At 33.3% G+C, this 22,339-nt stretch overlaps 1 protein-coding gene across 2 annotated transcripts in view; it reads left to right on the top strand.

Moving 5' to 3' along the window:
- LOC149476710 (uncharacterized) overlaps positions 1 to 22,339 on the top strand; it is a 100,561-nt gene that overhangs the window by 12,591 nt on the left and 65,631 nt on the right. Inside the window, exon 1 of one of the 2 annotated variants that reach the window (XM_089711180.1) lies at positions 16,629 to 16,753. The exons of the other annotated variant lie outside the window; for it this stretch is intronic. The gene's annotated coding sequence lies outside the window, so the exon portion shown is untranslated. Of the gene's footprint in view, positions 1 to 16,628; positions 16,754 to 22,339 lie in introns of those variants that run through there. 2 annotated transcript variants of the gene reach the window in all.

Raw genomic sequence — 22,339 nt, 5'->3', positions numbered from 1 at the left:
GGTTCGTGGTCCCCGTCAAGGGGGGACGCCCTTGTGCATGTCGCTACCAGGGTGAACCTTCAGTTCACCCCCGCGTCCGCGTTAAAATGTAGAAGCCCTTCTGGCTAACATTGAGAGACACCACACAAAAAAAAAAAAAAAAATAATTGTTAGTGTTGTTATAGTTTCAATTATAATTTATCTTTAAGGTTTCAAATCTGATTTAAAAATAACATCAACCTATGTCTTCTAGGTCTTTCCATGATTATATTTCTCAAGAAATAAATCATTCACTCACATACAGTCGATCGCATATCCAAGAGCATTTGTTTTTTAGTACGCAAGTTTTATGGTCGCCGAGCGGTAATAACTCGGGAATAATAAATCATTTACGTTGTTTATAAAATATGCTAAGAAATAGCTAGTTTCATGTTGCCCTAATTGAAAAATGTATATAACAATTTATGCTAAGCTTTATTTAAATGCAAATAACAAGGATGAAGATAAGCGGGTATATGCGTGTATGAGAGAAGTTGATTTGTGCTTGTCAGAGGAATAACTTATGCTATAAACGTGATATTGTTATTTTGCATAAAACATTAAGGACTTCACTTTTGTTTCAGGTATGTTTAAAACTTAATTTCAAAGACAAGAACAGATAGTTTGAGACATCATCCATGTAAGGAAAACTCGACCAAAACATAAAAATAATAAGTATTATTTCTAACTAATCAGGAAAACGACCATACTTTGCAAATATTCGAAAAGTATAACAATGTTTTTATTATTGCTTACTCGAATAAATATTATATGTGCCAAGTATTTTGATGCTATTTGGCAGTTTTTGCGATTTGAGTATCACGTGCGAGTTTTAGACTGGTTTTAATCCGGAAGACTATCAATATTGCGATTCGCTTTATTCGTATCTGTATAATTCTGTTCTATATAATAGTCTCCTCAAATAAATTTAATTGAAGTGTCGACTAGGAGATTTTTTAATTAAATCTTCTGAAGGATCTAATATAGATAATATGTTTCCTGTAATACAACAATATTCATATCCTTTTTTTATTACAACTATTCAAAGTTCAATAGTTGGAAGTATTATTACAAGTATTATTACTTGTACTAAGTCCTATAGTAATCTATTTAGTACCTAGGCCATTGAATATAGAGAAAATACGGCAACTTTAATTTTAGGAAATAATAAATGTTGCCTGTTTATAGTTCTCATAGTCACGGTTTATAATATAATAATATAAGACTATTAAAAATAACAATTAAGTAACACACCGGGTAAAAAACCGCGACTCAATTTATATCTGCAACCAATAAAAAAAACTTCACGCATACTTGGTTAGGACTATTTAAAATATTACATACAGTGATTATTGTCAATTATAACGTGTCGCTCTCGCTGAATTAACACGAACACGAAATATTGATTAGTTACACTAAAATATGCAACCGTTGCATCTGCCTTGCCTTGACCCGCGCAACGCATTCCTAACCGCCTGCGATGCGAGATATTGTTTCTGATTTTTGGTAATTTTTAGTATACGTATGTTTATCCCAAGACTGAAGGCGTAAAAATGGATAACATGTTTTTTTTCGTCCCTCGATTTAAACTTTTTACGCGTACCATAGGAATTAGGTCTCACACGAAGGTTGCTAATTTTGGAAAACTAGACAGATTACCAATTGACCAGGCTTCTTTTATATCCTGCGGGGTAAGGTAATTCGCTAATTCTTTTTATTACCTATAGGTGCAGTTTTTTTTTATTTGGTACTATTGATGCGATAGAAAATTAAATATACATTATATCAATTATATCCAACTTATTTATTTCGTTAACTTCAATAAAAGCATCCACACGGCTTCGCTGTCAATCCGTCGTTTGAACCAAGTTTGAACTAATTCCGACATTTTGACATTTCCGCATTTCGACACCTTTGGTGCATCGGAGCTCTTTTCCGGTGTAGTTCACAAGTCGCTTTTAAATTGGGATTATTTTTGTGTTAACTGTATCGTTATTGTTTAAATTAGTATTTCTTTAAATATTTTAATTAAAATTATCAATTTTCTTAATACTTTGTTCAAATTTTCTTATTACAAGAATCCTTAGGGTAGCGATACCTAAACTGTTTAAAATATGTACTTATCAAAATCAAATTGAATACGATTGCAAAACTTTAACAAAAAAAATAGCGTAAGTTGCGTGCGCTATACTGGCGTAAAATATTCAGAAAATACCTACAAATGAAAGAAAACATTGCTTACCCGTGCTTCACAGTACTCTTACAAACTTTATCAAGTTTACCTAACATAATGAAGACGTCTGTGAGATCTATTAGTGTTTACCTGCTGCGCCTGCACCGCAGGAAGTTGCGTCACTGACCGGACGAATATAAACTTTGGTGAGAGGTGTCGTCTGCGGTCTGTCCTGAACACCTTATTTCAGCTGGAATACTTTATTGCATCTTCTTCGTAGGAACAAAAAAGATTTATATATTAGGTGCGAATGCTTACTACGAATAGGTACTATAGATTAGGTCGCGGTAGAATTCCAACCAATACCCGGGGCCCCATCATTAAAGCGGCTCGACGGAACACAGTGGGGCTTTAGTCGGTAAGAATCCGACATAACCCACGGCACCATCCCCGGGGGCCGTGAGTATCAATGCATGGTTTCCCTTCTTAAAAAAAAATAAGTACGTTAGAACTTAGATTAAAGAAAACTTTTGATTTATAATCTGGGACGACTACTTAAGAGTTAAGCAAACCAAAGTATAGGTACAATATTTTTATACATACTAGAATATTAACCGTATTCATTTTCATTGTTGTTGTTTCCGGTCAAAACCGATTTAGTCTTCTGGGAAATAATTACAATAATAACAAATCATGACGTCACAAAATGACAATTGATTTGACATTGACAGCGGTTCTTTAAAGACGCGTTTAGTATAAAATTATTTTATTGGCGCCATATATAATGTTTATTAAAGTCGTTCCTTCAGGACTATGAATTTTCATAGATAGTAAAAAAGTAATAAAAATACCTATAGGTAAGTATAGGTAGTTGGTAAATGCACGGGCAATTTCTTTTATTATATTTATGTATATTTTTTACAAAATCCATTTCTTTTATTTCAATTGTATTGTACACGCGTATTGTGAAGAGCCCTTAGTGTTGACATCAAAGCTAGGGTTTAGGGCTTAAATAATAGTATGGGGGAGTTGCTATAGGGAAACCCGCATCCCGTCAATTATATAGTTAAAACTTATTTGATTTTACCATTTTTATTGACTCTTAATTTAATTGAAGAAATCTTTCTGGGAAATACGATCAATTTCTAAATGGCAATTGAATTTTGAAGCATAAAGCTTCTCATATATGTCTGTCTGACTATACCATTATAACTATTATAATATAACCATAACATCTAAACCACAGAAAACTTAAAGAAGTGACTGAAACATAAATTGCTTGAAACACTACATTATACCGCGCCCTGAGAGCCCTGCACTTCGACGTGACACCCTTGAGAGGCGCGTTGAGACGCACTGCGTTTAAAACTCCTGTATTCAATGAAGCAGAAAGATAATCTTATTCTCACCTTGTTTAAATATAAACAAAATAAATATATATAAATGAAGGCTACATATAGGACCATAAAAATATGAGTCCGGAGTAGAGATAAAGCAAAAGTAAACGCATTCCGTATAAAATTATACAGTACAAAAATTATATTTCATATTTTATTTTGACTAAATACAATCTCATATATTATGATGAAGTCCTCTGATGAACTTCATCATAATATTTTGGCATTACAGCTGTTATAAGTAGGTAATACATTAAAACTTAAAGTCGAAAAATGTTCAGACAAGCAGACGCTTTCAGATCATTGAAATGTTCAGATAAAAGAACCATTTTTTTTCATCACAATTCTAAATTTGGAACTATTTAAAACAGACATTTTTTTCCGGGGAACAGAATACTTAGGTACGTATAAAGACGTAGGATTACACCGTGTCTTGTTATTTAGATTTCTATGATTACACCCTACGCAATTGTTTCGTATACGTACGTGTGACGTTAGATGGTGATCGTCATCTAACACGTCTGGTTTTTATCCCTCTTGACTTTTTATACTTTTGAGTGCAACACTTGTTTTCTAAACAACTAACTTCAATGAAGAGTGGTGCTTCAGTAGTTTTATCTTAAGAAATATTTCGTTAATTGATGGTGAGAAACATGCATGTTCTTATTATGAAGACTTTTTATGGGTTACAACTTAGAACCCACAAAAAAGTTTATTTGAAACTAGCAGTCCGCCCCGGCTTCGCCCGTGGTACATATTTACGTTTTCTCTACGTAAGAACCATCCTTGTACTTCAAGGAATATAATAAAAAAAGAATTAACGAAATCGGTTCAGCCGTTCTCAAGTTATGCGCTTACCAACACATTTTGGGATTCATTTTTATATTATAGAAGATAAATAGTCTTCTGTCGAAGCACAAAGTGCTGATTGATACACTTCCCGAGGGGTGAACTCTCTTAGGATATAGGAATTTCCGTTCGGTCTCCGGGGAAAATATTGTTTTTGATGTTTATAATACATGTTAGGTATGTATCTGCTTTGTGCTTCAAAAAATAAAAGAAAATGCGCAATAATGTACGTATATGTTTAAATAATTACACTCACCGGCACGGAATCTTGGCCACTTACAAATTTGCCGATAAAAAAAGTTTGAAGTGTTTTTCACGATTTTTTTGTATGCAGATATGTTAACATATTATTTGTTTAATTTTATGGTAAGAAATCATTAAGTTTGAGAATAATCTTTTACCACTTTTTAAGAGTTACTCGAAATTTGTGATTTGTGCGGTTAAGCCGAAGTTACGAATTGTTCGATTTAAATTTTTTTCGATATCGTTTATGCCGTTTTAAGATATTGTTATTGTTGTACTGTAATCAATGATCATAACAAACAATAAAAAATGCCGTTCACATCTGAACAACCTGCTCAGGCCATCACAATGTTAGACCAATGACTGCCGCAACATAAAGTACCTAATGTACAGTACGTACCACGTTCAGCGATGCACTATGCATAGAGAAGATACCAGGAGACTGGCAGCTACACGTGCAGACCAGGAAATGAAGGCGTGAGGTGCTCATCAGCTCTATAAGACCCGTTTATTGTTCAAGAGATACTCAGAAATGGCTTTCTGACAGTTTTTGAGATACGCCACCGGCTCTAAAACACCAGGATAATAAATGTGAGTGAGCAATCGGTGAGAAGACTAATGAAGGAAGTTAATTTGAAGGTTTGCAGACCAGCACGCCGTCCAGAACTCTTCAGATATCACAGAGAAGCACGTCTTCGTTTTGCACGAGAACATGAAAACTGGACCCACAGCCAGTGCGCTCGTGAGGTGTTCACAGATGACTGCTAAGGCACTTTACGAGCTTCAGATAGCCAAGAGTCAGTATAAAGGAGACGAGAAGAGAGGTTTTCACCCATCACCACGCTTAAACTGCGATTTTTCATGGAGGGTCAATAATGGTATGGGGAGGTATAAGTTCCGATGCTCACACGGAGTTCGTTATCGTAGATAATGGCTTAAATTTGATCAGGTATATCGAGGAAATTCTCCAGGAACATGTTCAGCCCTATTACACGTTTATCAGTGAAGAAAATTTGCTACTAATACACTATAACGCACGTCCGCGTGTCGTACGATGCGTATAAGAGTACCTTCAAGAGGTTATTATTGAAAAATTGGAGTGGCCAGCTCGTAGCCCGGATCTTAATCCAATAGAACACATCTGGGACATGCTTAAAAGAAACATAAAGTTCGATTCCAACCCATCACCAATGTTAGATGAGCTTATAAATACAGCTGGGGCCGTTTGGTACACTATAGCTCAAGTGGACATCAAAAATGTCTTCTAGAGTATGCCAGACTGGATGCAAACAGTGTTTAAGGCAAGAGAAGGAAACACCCTATATTAAAAGGTTCAATTTTTTTTATGGAAACGTTCTTTCTAATTTTTGTGCATTTTTTAAGAAATCATTTAAATTTCACAGGAAAAGCGTAAATTCTTCTTTAATTCATATCTACGCGGTAGTACTTCTTATAAACTTCCAATTATTACTAAAAGTTAGTAAAAACATTAAAGTAACTAGTTTTGATTAAATTTTAATTGAATTTTGTAGTAGAAAAGAAATAGTGCTATTTTACGCAAAAATTTGCAGTGGCCAAGATTCCGTGCCGGTGAGTGTATTTACATAGTTTTCTTTTGTTTTTCATGAACGTCAGAAAAGTGAAAAACATCGATCATAAGTAATGACATCATTGAGTACACATTATTACTTTCCTTGAATTAAAGAGTAACAAATAATTCGTCGATTGTTTGTTTTGTTTGTACAAATGTTTTGTGAACAGCCAAACCACTTGAATCGACACTTCAACTTTAATACTTTGGTCACGTTTTGCAGTTTGAACTCATTACATACGCAGGTACTTGTTATTTTAATTTCTGTATTTTAACCGACTTCAAAAAAAGGAGGTGGTTTTCAATTCGGCCGGTATTTTTTACTCTGATATTATGTAGAGTCCACTTTCACATTGAAGTGAAATAGGAACTGTGTATGTATGGAATCAGTTATACTGATCATTTTTTACGAAAAAGTAAGTAATTAGTAAAACTATCAAGTAAAAACCACTTTTAGGCAATGTGAAGCCATTATAGTGCAGGACGAATAAGAGGTTTTATATTCAAGCATTTATTATTATTATATAAGCGTTATATAAAGGCATAGGCAACAAAATAATAAGACACGTCACCGGTAATTATATAACTTATTAATATCTTACAGCCATACAAATAAAAACTTGCGTATTCAAACCTTATGCAATGAATAGATATGATAAGAATAAATAAAGAATAAGGATGTCATAATTTCTTACAAATAAATTTGGAATAACGTCTATGTAACTATGCTCAAGCTATGCAATAGGCGCGAAGCGGCAACGTAGCAATTCATTCATAAAATTATAAAAAACATTGAAATTGTCTACGGTTATGCCTTGGTGCTGTCATTTTGACGCTCGTTTGACTTCGTCGCATTTGTTGTAGTCCGTTTTCTTATGGGCATGCGTTTTCTTATGGGCATGCTTGTATGGAAAGGTATACATTTTTGAGTAAAGCAATGAAATTTGGTTCGAATGTTGTACTCGTCCACCTAAGCCCAAATCGCCTGGTAGCCAGTGTCTACTCGGCTAAACTGTACATTATAGGGCGTGGAGTTGAGAGTCGTAATTTTTTTTGTGGTTAGCTATTGTCCTATGGAACCTAAATCTGAAATTTCACAGCGCGAAAACTTTTTGTTTTTGAGTCACGAATTTTTGAAAATCGGAAAATTTTACTCCATTTTATCTTTGAAACGCGAACTTACTGTTATGACAGTGTCAAATTGACCTACAGCGATTGTCAAACGCGTTTCATTTCAGGTAAAACATTTCTATCTAACAAAAAAAATATTATAATTTAAATTTTATTTATGAAATTTGTATATTTTTTAACAACAACATTAAAAATAATTATTATTAAGTATAGTTTTTGTAAAATAGATTAAATAAAATAAAATTATTAATATTCGCAATTTATAATTTAACAAAAATATTAATCGAAGTGTCTAGTAGTCCGCTAAACGGATGAATAAAATAAATTAGTCGTCCGATTACCGGATGAATAAAATAATTTAATCGTCCGATTATTCGGATTACTAGATAACCTTTTAACACTAAAGCTAGTTGGGTTGGACTAAAGCAAAGGGGGCGCAGGACTTTTGATGGAGTTGGTGTCATTTTAACACCTATTTATTATTGTTTTATCGTAAAGATAACGCTAATATAAGCATGTTTTATAGGAACAACTTTTCTCTAAAATCAAAAATGGCGGAGATATTCACCCTCAATTCGTTAGGTTAGGTTTAGGTTAGGTTAGCCTTTAGGTTAGGTTAGGTTAGGTTAGGTTTCTTAAAAAAAAACTACACAGAAATAGGAGCCCCGCGAAGCGGGGCTCCGTCGACGCGCAAAAAAAAATCAAGTTAGGTTAGGTTAGCCGTTAGGTTAGGTTAGGTTAGGTTTCTTAAAAAAAAAAACTACACAGAAATAGGAGCCCCGCGAAGCGGGGCTCCGTCGACGCGCAAAAAAAAATCAAATACCTACGTGTGCCCTCCTAATGTACTCATAATGTACAGTTTTACCGTCTACTCCCCGGCAGAAGGGAGGGAGGGGGGGTTATAGAATAGAGCGCCCGGCGCTCGGAAAAAAAATTCTGGCGGATTCATTTGGCCCTTTGAGTCGAGTTTGGTGTCGTTATCAGGTAACTAGATGATGCCCGATTCATTCCCCATACCTGTTTTTTAGGGTTCCCTAGCAAAATGTGTCACAATCTTTAAAATAATAAACTTTTGACAGTGGCAAAATCCAAACAAACCAGTATATTTTTATATTTTTGTATGAAACTTGGTTTATAAAAAAATACTGTCTGAAAGGCCATTTCATGCAGATTATAAAAACATTCACATGTAACATATATCTTACCATTTTCAATGTGAAATAAATTATAGAAAGTACAGGAACGTTCGTCAGCGCAGCGTAGGGGACGGCTAATAGACCCGAAAAATAAGCAGTAACATAAAAGAAAAACCAGTCAAGTGCGAGTCTGACTCGCCCATCGAGTGTTTCGTACTTATTTGTCCTATACCATATGATCTGGTCTGGTAGGACCTGGTTAACCTCTGTACTAGCCATATCTGTCGACTGTTCTTAACATTATTTTGGCTACTACTACTATATCGTGTGTTCCAAAGCTAGAAGGTCTAAAAGAACAATAGGTACACATGCATTTGAGGTATGGAAGGCATATCCGAATGGCACACGAGGATTTGAAGCACTTTACAGTGGCAAATATGCAGACAGTGAAATTGAAAAGTTTGTGAATACAATGCATGATAGGTAAGGACGGTCACGATATTTTAAGGATACTCTTATCCAGAACTTATATTTTTTTATAATTATTATAAGTACATGTTTATTTTTCACATTGTACCCCGCTGTGACAGTAAATGAGGGTCGCAAACAAATTTTTAACAAAAACGGACAGGCAAATCGAAAATTTGCCTCCCACAGAAGCTGCCCTTAAACAACACACCTTAAGGGCAGTTTTACAGGCTGTATATTTTTAGGGACCTAAAAAATCAAAATATTCCTTGCCCATCTGAAATAAAAAGAAAAGAGAAGCTTTGAATTGATAAGATGTCGGTGCATGAAATCTTGCAATTCCAGATTGAAGTCTTTTATACGAGAGCTCAAATGTACCGAATTATGTAATTGTGGAGGTGGTTGTCATTATTATTAATACAAAAACGTTCTATTATTATATATCTTTATTTTTAACAATGTTACCTAACTTCATTTATAATTTAAAGATGATTAAAAATCACACTAATATTATAAAGACGAAAGTGTGTGTGTATCAGTTAACCAGGTCCTACCAGACCAGATCATATGGTATAGGACAAATAAGTACGAAACACTCGATGGGCGAGTCAGACTCGCACTTGACTGGTTTTTGTTTTATGTTATTGCTTATTTTTCGGGTATATTAGCCGTCCCCTACGCTGCGCTGACGAACGTTCCTGTACTTTCTATAATTTATTTCACATTGAAAATGGTAAGATATATGTTACATGTTAATGTTTTTATAATCTGCATGAAATGGCCTTTCAGACAGTATTTTTTTTATAAACCAAGTTTCATACAAAAATATAAAAATATACTGTTTTGTTTGGATTTTGCCACTGCCAAAAGTTTATTCTTTTAAAGATTGTGATATATTTTGCTACGGAACCCTAAAAAACTGGTATGGGGAATGAATCGGGCATCATCTAGTTACCTGATAACGACACCAAAATCGACTCAAAGGGCCAAATGAATCCGCCAGAATTTTTTTTCCGAGCGCCGGGCGCTCTATTCTATAACCCCCCCTCCCTCCCTTCTGCCGGGGAGTAGACACTGGCTACCAGGCGATTTGGGCTTAGGTGGACGAGTACAACATTCGTACCAAATGGCATTGCTTTACTCAAAAATGTATACCTTTTCCCATAAGAAAACGGACTATTGTGAAGTTTCATCATACGATGTTCTGTTTATTTATTTTTTAAATATTTATTGGAAATCATTTAAATATATCATTAAATATGCCAGCAAATGAAAGAGAACGCTATCCAATATCTGGAGAACAGAAGATAAACCCACCTTGAGATAGCGAGTTGCCAAATAATGGTACTCAAAACATCCAGGCTTAGAAGATTTATATTTTCAACGAAAGTTTATATTATTGTGATAAGTTTAGAAATAAGTTTTATGTATGTATGGTTTGGCGCATGTCGTAAATAAATAAATCATTATAAATATCAAAAGGGTTTTTTCATAATTTCGTATATTTTGACATTTCATACAAAATTTTTCATTTCAATAGGTACGTAATGAAATTATTAATTTGCTCAACTTTTTCTACTTCTCGTATTACTCTCATTATATTATCTCAAATTCAGATTGAAAATTGCTTCTAAAACTTGTAAAACACAGCACAATGTACCAAAAGATATGTTTTAACTCGGTTATGTCAGACTTATACTAGGGTGGTAGCCGGAATAACGACGAAATAGCATTAGTATGAATACTTATTCCGACGTTATAATAGGTTTCATTTATTACGAGTTTATTTGTATGATTTTTACTTATTCTTAGTTTATTCTTATCATAAAATGTTATAACTCGTTTATTTGTACGGCTGTATGGGTTTAAAGGAATACTTTTAGTGCTTCTCGTTATAACGTGATGTGGGACAGAGTTATTCTCCATGACTGATTTTATTTATATATATTTCATAAGTACCAATCTATGATTTTATAAGGCTTGATCAATAAAAATGGCCTTAATTAAAAGGGACACAAAAACGAAACGTTCGTATTATCGACGTTTCGCGAAAAGTTTTATGCCGGCACTCTGCTTGACTGTAAGGTATACCTACTTATATTTCCATACTGACTCCTATTGCAAGTTTTTTTAACAAAAACTTTTAACGTAAACCTAAGCTTATAAATCAGACCTTCAAACATCTGCTAGATACGAAAATCAAGCCCAATACGAGAAGTGCGGGAAAATTGCACCATATGTACACCGTGTTCTCATTTCACTGCCTAATTTCTGAGAACCCCTTTTTTTCGTCTGCTTATTTACGCTCCTTTGAACTGAAAAGCGTATTAGATGTAAAGACCACACAAGTAAGGCAAACATTCCCTTAACGCTCTTTAAGTGGGCAAAGCGTTTTGTTTACAAATAAATGCGTAATTAGGGAAATTGTGCTTATAAGTAAACTTCGGCTAATTCTAAGATTTTTATGTGGTTTACTTTTGTATATAACTTTTAAAACAGTAGTACGAAAACAATATCAAAATAACAATGTTAAAACAGTCTAAATAACATTCCTCAAATTCCAAAGTAAAGATTTGTAAGATTAAATTGAGCCGCTACGAAGTGTAAAGTGTAATTTTAGACGTGTAAATATAATATAGCCATCAATCAGCCAGTGAAATGCATTGAGAGATCAAAGCGGGGATTTATTCGTTGGATGCATTCTGTGAAAGGCCCGATTTTAAGATGTGTTAACGAACACGTAAGATTCTTGCATTGTATTTCGTAATCAAATGCAGAAGAAAATCAAGTTATATAATATTTTCGTAAGTAGTTCTAGAGTATTTTTTTTTAATTTTCTGAAGATTAAAAATTATTATTGTTTTGTTTTACTTTCTTCATATTATTTACCAAACAAATTATTATCAGATTAAGGATAATATTTACGAGAAATTCCATCAACATATAAACCTTAAAAGATTGTGAATTTTCATTGCCCTTAACTTGAACGCGTCTAAAAACAAAGAGGTTATGTTTATAAACACAACCGAGCAGTTACACAATGGACAGTAGGAAGTTTTCGAACGAAGATTCCCGGAACTCGCGCCCGTTTTACGCGCGTCTAGACTGGGTTGCCAGTTACGAGTCAATGGGCATTGGGCGCTCGAATTACTTCTTTTTTCGAATCACTACTCTTGTATTATGATTCATTGCTATTATAACATTTTTGAAATATCTTAATTTTGCACGCCTCATAAGCGAAGCGTTGAGGTGGGTACTACTGTCACTTCGCGCAAAACATCTGATTTTTCAAACTTAAAATGTCTTTATGTATCATACATTGCACTTGTAAGATAATACATACACACACATATTAAGAAAAAACACTATTTTTAACGTTCATGATATTTTTGATGTCATTTTTGTTATTTAAACTAGTTAAAAAACAGTTTAAAAAAGTTCTGTCTTGGACGTCCGTGTGTCTGTATGTGCGGATCCTTTTTCTTGTTAACACGATAGCGACCGAAATACTTTACTAATCGAGTCTTTTTTGCACGCCTCATAAGCGAAGCGTTGAGGTGGGTACTACTGTCACTTCGCGCAAAACATCTGATTTTTCAAACTTAAAATGTCTTTATGTATCATACATTGCACTTGTAAGATAATACATACACACACATATTAAGAAAAAACACTATTTTTAACGTTCATGATATTTTTGATGTCATTTTTGTTATTTAAACTAGTTAAAAAACAGTTTAAAAAAGTTCTGTCTTGGACGTCCGTGTGTCTGTATGTGCGGATCCTTTTTCTTGTTAACACGATAGCGACCGAAATACTTTACTAATCGAGTCTTTTTTTTTCTCTTACGCTTGAGTATGCTCAGGAATAGAACCCTTTCATTTTTCAGGGTCTGATTCGATGTGGTAAGTGGTTTAATTGTTATTAAATAAACAAAAATAATAATTAATAAATATTTATTAAAAAAAAATTATGAGGCGTGCACTTTTGGATTTTCCAAATTATTTTTCTCTTACGCTTGAGTATGCTCAGGAATAGAACCCTTTCATTTTTCAGGGTCTGATTCGATGTGGTTTAATTGTTATTAAATAAACAAAAATAATAATTAATAAATATTTATTAAAAAAAAATTATGAGGCGTGCACTTTTGGATTTTCCAAATTATTTTTTATTATAGTTTGGCATTGTTTATTAAATTAATTTTATTAGTAATGAAGAAAAATATTTATATTTTTTTTTACTTTTCAGTATTCTAAATTCAAATTAATGCATACATATTATATTTTAGTCATAAGAATGTGTAGGTGGTGTTAAAGAATGTGATCCATGTGCATTGCTAGTTACAAATAGTTTTCTAACAACAGTACATTTAACCCTTTGTGGCTGGAACTAAATTATTGGGATATTTTGGCCCACAGCCATTTCCTAACCCATTGAAATCGATCGCGTCTGCAGCTAGTGAAGGCGCTTTAGGCCGTCTAGACTGCAAGCTGCGCCCATGTTTGGACCAATAAAAAGTGCAGTATTGCGGTAAACAGTCATGATATTTTAATTTTTTATCATCAAGCTTTTACGATTACCGATTTTTCATGATTTGTTTAGGATTGAGAAATGTAACGAATTCTATTGCTAATAATCAGTTACTCATTTAATAGATATTTTTAATAAATTCATTTTCTGTTAAGATGTGATTTCTTGGTTTAAATTATTTTCATTATCTTATGTTTGTTTTTATAATAAATGAATAACACAAATAATATTTACACAAATCATTCTAAAAATAGTTGATACGTTGATAAAGATGTCATATAACTTAAATTACATTGGTATTTTAAAAACTTTTCCTTACCGATAATTGCGAGGAAAAATTGGCATTATATCCCATAACCGTAGGCGCGGGTTAAATAAATTAGACACACATAGAGTATTTTCGTACAATACCTAATACAATTATAGGTGAAGAAGAACATTGTGATGCATCCGGATATCTTAGAAACAAATAGTTTGACGCCAATAATTGCCATTGCAGCATGGTGAATTATGAAAACCCAAATATAAAGCCTGTGTTTTCGCAGTGATATGATGTGATGATGGTATGACTGAAAACTGCATAGTCAAACAGAATATATGGTTAAAGGTAACAACTCAACTTATTATAACGTATGCTGTGCCTATATGTAACACCAGCTGTGCTCCGCGGTTTTACCCGCAGTGCTTCGCTCCTGTTGGTCTAAGATCATAATATGTAGCCTATTATATAACCTTCCTGGGTAAATGGGCTATCTAACACCGAAATAATTTTTCAAATCGGAGCAGTAGTTCCCGAGATTAGCGCGTTCAAACAAACAAACAAACTCTTCAGCTTTACAATATTAGTATAGATACATTATTTTGTCTATGTTTGTATCTTCTATTCTTGTCTTCTCATCCACTAATGACTTTATTAATACAGTTGTGTCGTGTTATGGAATCGAACATTATTATTGTATCATGTTTCCGTTTCCAAGTACTAATTAGTGATAGGAAAAGAAAACATACATGTGCATATCATTTTCTTTAAATCTCTAGAGAACATCGTTACTATAAAATTGAATCTATATACAAACCCATACATCACAACAGACAAGATCTAAATTATTACAATCTGTTTTAGAAGTAACCTAAAAACTTATGGAAATAAGTTTTTCCATCAATAATTTCGTTCAAAAATGAAAATCTCTACAAATCTTTGTAAACATGATATTCGTAGCAAAAAGAGAGGCATTAAGTAATACATTTTGATTATTAGGCAGTAAGTATCATATATGTTAATACTAAGCTGCCTAAAAAACCGTTATCATGTAAAATTAAAACATCCCATGCGTGCAGCCTGCAGGGCACTCGTTAATTTCTTATCCTAAGTAACTTGAGCACAAGCTATAAGAGTCGTGGGAACATTGGCCCTTGACAGATACACTGATTTATTTTCCTTTCATAAATTAAGTACATGTATTAACTATACAATGTTTCTTGAAGTCTTAAACATAAGTTTTTTTTTAGTTGACTCATTCCAATAAGTATTGAAATTAATTAAATGGTTTTGTAACAAATAGGGTATTTGGCATTTGCAAAACTTACATTAAACATTGAATATAATGCTAGGTGCAGGAGAATTCATAGCGAGTTGCTTTGTTCTTTTTATAGTTTTTACATTTTAATTCAAAAAGCAATAATGGCGCGGAACATTGTCCAGCTTGAAAATAATTTAAACGCTTCTCGCAAAACTACAAAAGGGATAAAGAGTTGTATAATGAGAGAAACTGCAAAGAAACGGTAAGTATCATCCAATTTGTAATTCTTAAAGGTAGATTTAAGAAAGTCAGCGTTTCTGCAAGATATAGGTGATAATTTTATATTAGGTAATGGCAGAATGCAGAAAAAAAAAAAACGTAGAAACTTGACGGATCACGATTGAACACCTACATATTATATTTATTCTACTATCTATCAGTAAAAATCGAGAAACATTTGGCATAACTTATAATCACATGTCCACAGTCCACACTTATCCTGATTTGGTAGATGTAGATATAATGCGAGAGAAGCAATAGGCAGAAGCTTGTTGAACTAATGTGGTTGTAACAAATGCTTGAATATGGGTGTGGTGTTTTGTTCTATACAAATAAACATATTATGTATACATACTTCACGCGTTTCGTTGAAGACGAATTCATGTCTTCATCCCCTAAAGATATATGATAAGTGTAATAATTTTTCGCAATGTGGCCGTTATTATAATAAATGATTATAGCACATTCCAATAAATATGTAATAAGCGGCAATCTATTTCCATTAAGGCACTTTCACACCATCTAAAATTTTGAGTAGTATCGATTGCCCCGGCTTTACTCGGGCTTACTACGGGGGACTTGTGCGGAGAGAGTCATGCATCTCACTCTAGCGTGGAGAAAGTAATGCGCATGTGAAAGAGATGGGTGGAGGATTGATTCATGTTGCGGATGCTGTGACGAGTTTATGCCGTAAATATTTACTTAATTTATGTTGTGAGAATGGTTTTTGACATAATTGAATTTACAAATCACGCTTAGATATAAACATATTTATTATTTACATTGTAACCGAAAAGTCAACAATTTTATTACTTACTCATGCAACGTATGCAATTTACTTAAACATAGGGATTTAAAAAAGTTTATATTTAGTAGTCTAAATTTTTTATAATCTTTGTTAGTACAAAGATTATAAAATTTGAGAGAAGGCATCGTCTTTTTTCTGACAAAAGATCTAGATAGATTTAAATAAAGGCAATCCTTTGTTGACAAAGCCCATGTGGCTGAATAGTATTACTGCACCAGATAAATAGGCAAAAGATACAGAAGAACGATTTCATCCTAGAACTGTAGAGAAGGATGCAAAAAAGAAAATGTCAAAGATCGTACTTATTTCCGTTTCACATCGCCCTGTCCCCTAAAACTATCATTCCTTAATAGTAATTAGAATAACAAACTCTAAAATTGTAACCGATCGAATCACTCCAACCAACCGCCAAAACTCGCGAAATTTACAGTATTGATTCTGACCTTAGTTTCCCTCTCGCATAGGCATAACACTTTCCACGCTTACCCCACGCCGGCTAGACAGTGTGTACGCGCGCTTTGCCGCGGCCGGTGTTGCCCGCGCAAAAAATTATAAAAAAAATTACGTCTGTGATACATGTGGCTTATTGTTTATGATTATCGTAAATAAGGTATGTTCTGTGAGAATATTATTTATTGAAATAATATTTGGGATGTTTCGTTGCCTGGTCAATTTATATTATAAGGGTAGGAATATTATTTTTTTTATTTTTTAAAAATTAAATAATATAACAGTGTAATGTAAAAATATTTTTCAAAGATATCAATTATATTGGTAGGTACAACAACATTGTCATAAAAATCGATTTTTAATAATTAGCGTAATAAAATTACGTGTTATTAACACTTCAAAATTAAAGACAACAAAACGAATTTATAATTTGAATAGTAATTATTTAAAAATTGTGTCAATTATAACGAATGTGAATTTAATTTGACAATTGAATGACGAATTACCATTTTCAAATATTAAAAAAATAATAATTAATAACCCGTCATTAATAACTTGGTTTAAAAAAGTCTAGTAATGAAATTACACGATAATGCTTGTTTTCACATAAATTCTAATTAAGTAACAATTTATGTCCTAGCTATTTCTTGTTTACTCAAGCGTAAAATCGAACACAAGAAAATGCTAATTATGTAGAAATTATAGACGCAAAGCGATGTCTTCACCTTCAGTAAGTATTTAATTAATAATTTTATTTATTCGTATTTATTACAAGTCAATAACTGCGTTAAAAACAACCGACTTCAAACTTGCACTTGCAACATTTACAAATACAGACAAAAATGCTCATAAAATAAAAACTACTGGGCCTATCCGAATAAAATTTTTATGGGACCAATTCGACACCATCCCGCATCGAACAAAAAAAGAATCACGTAAATCGGTTCAGAAACCACGGAGTAATCGGTGTACATACATAAAAAAAAAAAACATACCGGCCGAATTGATAACCTCCTCCTTTTTTTTGAAGTCGGTTAAAAACCAAATTGTACGTACTGATTTTTATAAACCTAATTAAATTTAACTATTATCAACTGATTAAATAAATAAATATGTATTATGTATATAAATTATTTATTCAGGAGTAACATGAGGTTTATTTCGTATCCTATCCAGGCGTATAAAATACTAGCGGTCCCCCCCGGCTTCGCCCGTGGTACATATTTCGCAATAAAAGGTAGCCTATGTTCTTTCTCAGGGTCTAAAGATTATCTGTGCCAAATTTCATCAAAATCGGTCCAGTAGTTTATGAGCCTATTCATTACAATCAAACAAACAAAGTTTTCCTCTTTATAATATTAGTGTAGATTATAGGCTATGTAACAAAATGAAAAGAGTTTTGGTATGAAAACTTCTAAACTATAATAGTTTCTTTACGTCGTTAACAAGTATCGAAATAGACTAAGTTTTACTGCTGTGGTATATTTAGTTAATTAGTTACTGCAGGAGACAGGGTGCAATCGAGATGTGAACGTTATTTTAAATACACGTCACATAGAGTACTATTATATATTTGGTGAATGGCGAAAAACTAAATTTCGTTTATTAAAAACGAACTTGTAAAATACTAACATTGTAAACAACACTACAAAAGGGACATCCACCATAGAAATTATAAGTAAGTAAGTACATAAATTAATGTAGCCTAGATCAGAGATATTATGCCAAAATAATCTTCCTATTTACGAAAGCATAATTTTTAACATTGTTGTTATTGACATTGCTTATACGCAGATGAATGATGTAATATAACCAGTAATAGTTACGCATTGTGTTTGTGAAGATAAGAAATGACGGCCGCAGCGTGCTAACGGAAGAAAACCGATTTTCTCTGCTCTGATAACGTGTTATCAAATGTACCTTTCTTGATAACGTTCGCGATCTTATTGCTGTGAAATGCGATTTATTTGCAACGTTAGGTGGAGCTGAAATAGTTGTATGTTGTATCCAAATGAATGAAAATTTCTACAGCTTTGAAATATGTATTCCCAAACCGAAATTCTAAAAGTTGGTCCATTCAAAGTGAGACAGAGAGAGAGTATCTATGCCAATAGTCCGTTGGGACGGAATTCCGGCTAGACTTGCAAAATATCAGGCATAGACTTTAGCTGTTTTTTTTTACAGCGCAGCGCGAAAACGAGCAGTTATTCCCGTCATTCCATCCATTGCTACATTTATTTTTGGGAAAATATCGAAAACATAATAATTAATACCTAAATATGTATTATATCTTTATAGTTTTGTACTTATTGTCGACTATTGAAAACATAATGAATATCGATAATAATGGTCGTTTTACGAGTGTATGGAATAAAGCGTATGTCGTAAATCGCTTGTATAGTCCATTGTGTAGGCTTCAGCTTTCAGACGTGTTCATATTGTCAACAATATTTGGCCTTTAATTTTAACAACCAAGTGTTTTGACTGGCTGTATTTGAGTTTAGTTGTGTTTATGTTTTGACTAGTAATAGTATAGTAAACAGATTCTGTTCACTCTGGTAGGTAAAAAAAGGTAAAAAAAGCTAAAGGTACGTTTTAAAGATTTCATAAACTTTTTTATTTAGCTTATCCAAAAATTCCAATACCTACAAAAATTCCAGATGCTCAAAATCTTCTTAAAATGTAAAATATGTATATTATAGACTTTATCATTGTTATATCTACATACTTTTCATTCAGATAAACATCGACTGATCTGAGCAATTACCTGTTTCAATGCCCGATATTTTGCGTTAGTTATTACTTTGAACGATAGATATGAAACAAAATAAAACAATTTTATTCAAACAAAATTTTTATTAAACAAAGGCAGAGCAATAGGAAGCAATTAGCAGAGGGAGGCTTAAGAAAACAACGAGGTACCTACCTACTTACGCACAACCCTTAATTTTGACCAACAAAATTAAGGATTAGGTAGACCACAGCTGCAGCGGCGGTTGGAATGTGTCACAATTATTATAATATTAGTGGTCATGTATGTCATGTTGTGATCGTTGCGCACGCGCAGCCGGTCGTACAGCCACATTGTTAGCGGTCAAGCAGTCACGACGGTGCAATGACTGATATTATTGATACAAGTTATCAGATCGGTTTATTCTCCTTTTAGAGCATTAAACCAACTGTATTTGTTACATGTAGTTACTAGTTTATAATTTGGCGATAAAATTAGTGTGGTCACCAATGTGGTCACAGAAAATGTATTTCCAATAATTTAATAGCACCGCAGAGGGTTGGCTGTCTGCACGAAATTCGTGTGCGGTTTTAACTATTGTTATATCATATCATCATAATTCATATGATAAAAGCTGTAATACGCCTCATCAATTAATTGATGAAAAAACTTGATTCAGTATACTTTCATCAATAAAAGACATTAATTTTTAATCTGCATTTCATTATCTGTTCATCTGTTTCCGACTCAAAGCTATAACGACATTTTAATTCTAATATTGATTATTAATTTAATACCATTTATTGATACATTAATGTTCTCACCAGGCTAAGACACGACAAATGTTGCAAAAGCAGGATTAGCATGCCGTGAGACAAGGCCAGTGGCCGGCGACGGTGACATTTGCATTCATCACGCCTCTATAGCTGCTCTTACGAAATTTCGTATGTAATTAATTTTTACAGCGTGTAATTAAATAATCCCCCTTGCACGACTGATAACAGCTCCATGAATGAGCACTTGGAAGTTGGACACGCTTCGTCACGAATTTGGTTCCCTTCATTAGGGATCCGTTCAGAAAATTATTGTGAAATTGATGGATGAAGGTTTTGGGTTTCGGCCTGGCATATTTAACAATTGCTTAAATTCCCTACTTAAGTAGTTGACTTTTTGTATTTGACTGAATGAATTTATCTATCGATATCCGATAATCCTTCAGAACTCAGTATAAAAACCCTACTTCAATGTCAATATTTAAAGGTGTTTGCTTGATCGCATTCCCCTTGGAAAAATGTAACTCAATTTGTGAGTAAAACTTCAGGGTTTTTTAAAGATTCAAGGAGGGACACTAGACTTCGCTGCGTAAACTGTTTCAAGTGTTTACTCAGAAAGGAAAAAGAGTATGTCTTAAGAGGTCCAGCTTAGATCTTAATTCAGAATTCTATTATTTATAATTTACACGAGAATCTTTTCATAAAACAAAGACATTGCTGGATGATCCAAATTATAAATCTATGAAGGCAAAATTTTATAGTTCTGAGCCTTTTTTGAAAGCTTTTTCTGGTGCTTGAGTCTAAACTCAAGCAAGAAAAGGCTCTTGTCCGAAAATTAATTGCTGGATAATCCAAATTATAAAACTTTTATCTATGAAGGCAAAATTTTATAGTTCTGAGCCATTTCTGAGAGCTTTTTCTGGCGCTTGAGTTCGCTAGAAAAGGCTCTTGTCCGAAAATTCTTCCACCTACCATCAATTAAGCTGTATTTCGCCACTCGCGACAGTCTAACCTTCCCAGTTATGGCCTGGTCACGTTTGAGCAGTCGTTATACATAGCGTGTCTGTTAATAGTTATCGACAGACCATAAACAATTGTGTAATGCTTGCTACTGATACTGTATTGTCTCTGTTCGTGATAATTCTGTGTCGGTCAATTCGAGCTAGGGAGAATTGACAAGGGGCATATTTAAACTTTACAGAAGGAACTTATTTATAGAAAATAAAATAGAAGTAAATTTTACATTGTCGTATCGTGATTGATACTTCTCTAATTTGTTAATTGAGATATTGTCACTTTAGTCATATCTTTAAATCTAGATATGCCTATACCTAGTACCTACCTATAACTTGAATGTTGTTTGATTATGTATAAACAATACTTGTATTTGTCGCGTAATACAGACTTCGCATCATCCTATAAATCGAATCATGTACAATAACGATTGCAATTGAAATAACTCAATATTTTGTTAGGTACATGTTTAATCGTTCATCAATTCAGTAATGCATCATTGCTCCATTTAGCCATGTCACAATAAAGGTCAATTACCATAAAAACGATAACATGCACCATTGAATAACCAGATCTACTCTAAAAGCGAAATTTCCTCAATACATAGTTGCGTTCAGTGGTCGGAGTAGGTAATGGCTGAGACTTTCAGTTCAATTCCGGTGATTGCCACTTTTAATAGTTCATTATCACGCAATGAAGTAAGGAAATAATTGATATACGGGAAGCGTGACAATAAAAAAATAGTATCATTAAATTGGCAATGTTTCAAAATGGATTTGTCGCACATTGATCGGTTACAAAGTGTCGGAAATTGAAATGATTGTTGACAATTATCCAATCCAATTTCATAGAATATACTGCCTTTATCTAAGTGTATATTTGTAATCTATACTAATATTACAAAGCTGAAGAGTTTGTTTGTTTGTTTGAACGCGCTAATCTCATGAACTACTGGTCCGATTTGAAAAATTATTTCGGTGTTAGATAGCCCATTTATCTAGGAAGCTATATATCATCACGCTAAGACCAACAGGAACGGAGCACTGCGGGTAAAACCGCGTAGCACAGCTAGTATTATAATATAGTCGTTCAACATTACTGAAGGAATGCTGAAAATCACTTTATATTACAGAAACTATAAAGGTACTTTGAATCGAGTCATACGCTCAATTTTGTGGGCATTTTCCTTACTTTCTTGAATAATAATCAAATCAATACATATAATAAA

This window comes from Colias philodice, chromosome 26 (assembly GCF_061535455.1).
Source record: "Colias philodice isolate Cphi_HAF_F1 chromosome 26, ilColPhil1 Martin Lab GWU primary, whole genome shotgun sequence".
Lineage (NCBI taxonomy): Eukaryota > Metazoa > Arthropoda > Insecta > Lepidoptera > Pieridae > Colias > Colias philodice.
This window is presented reverse-complemented; position numbering and strand designations above follow the sequence as displayed.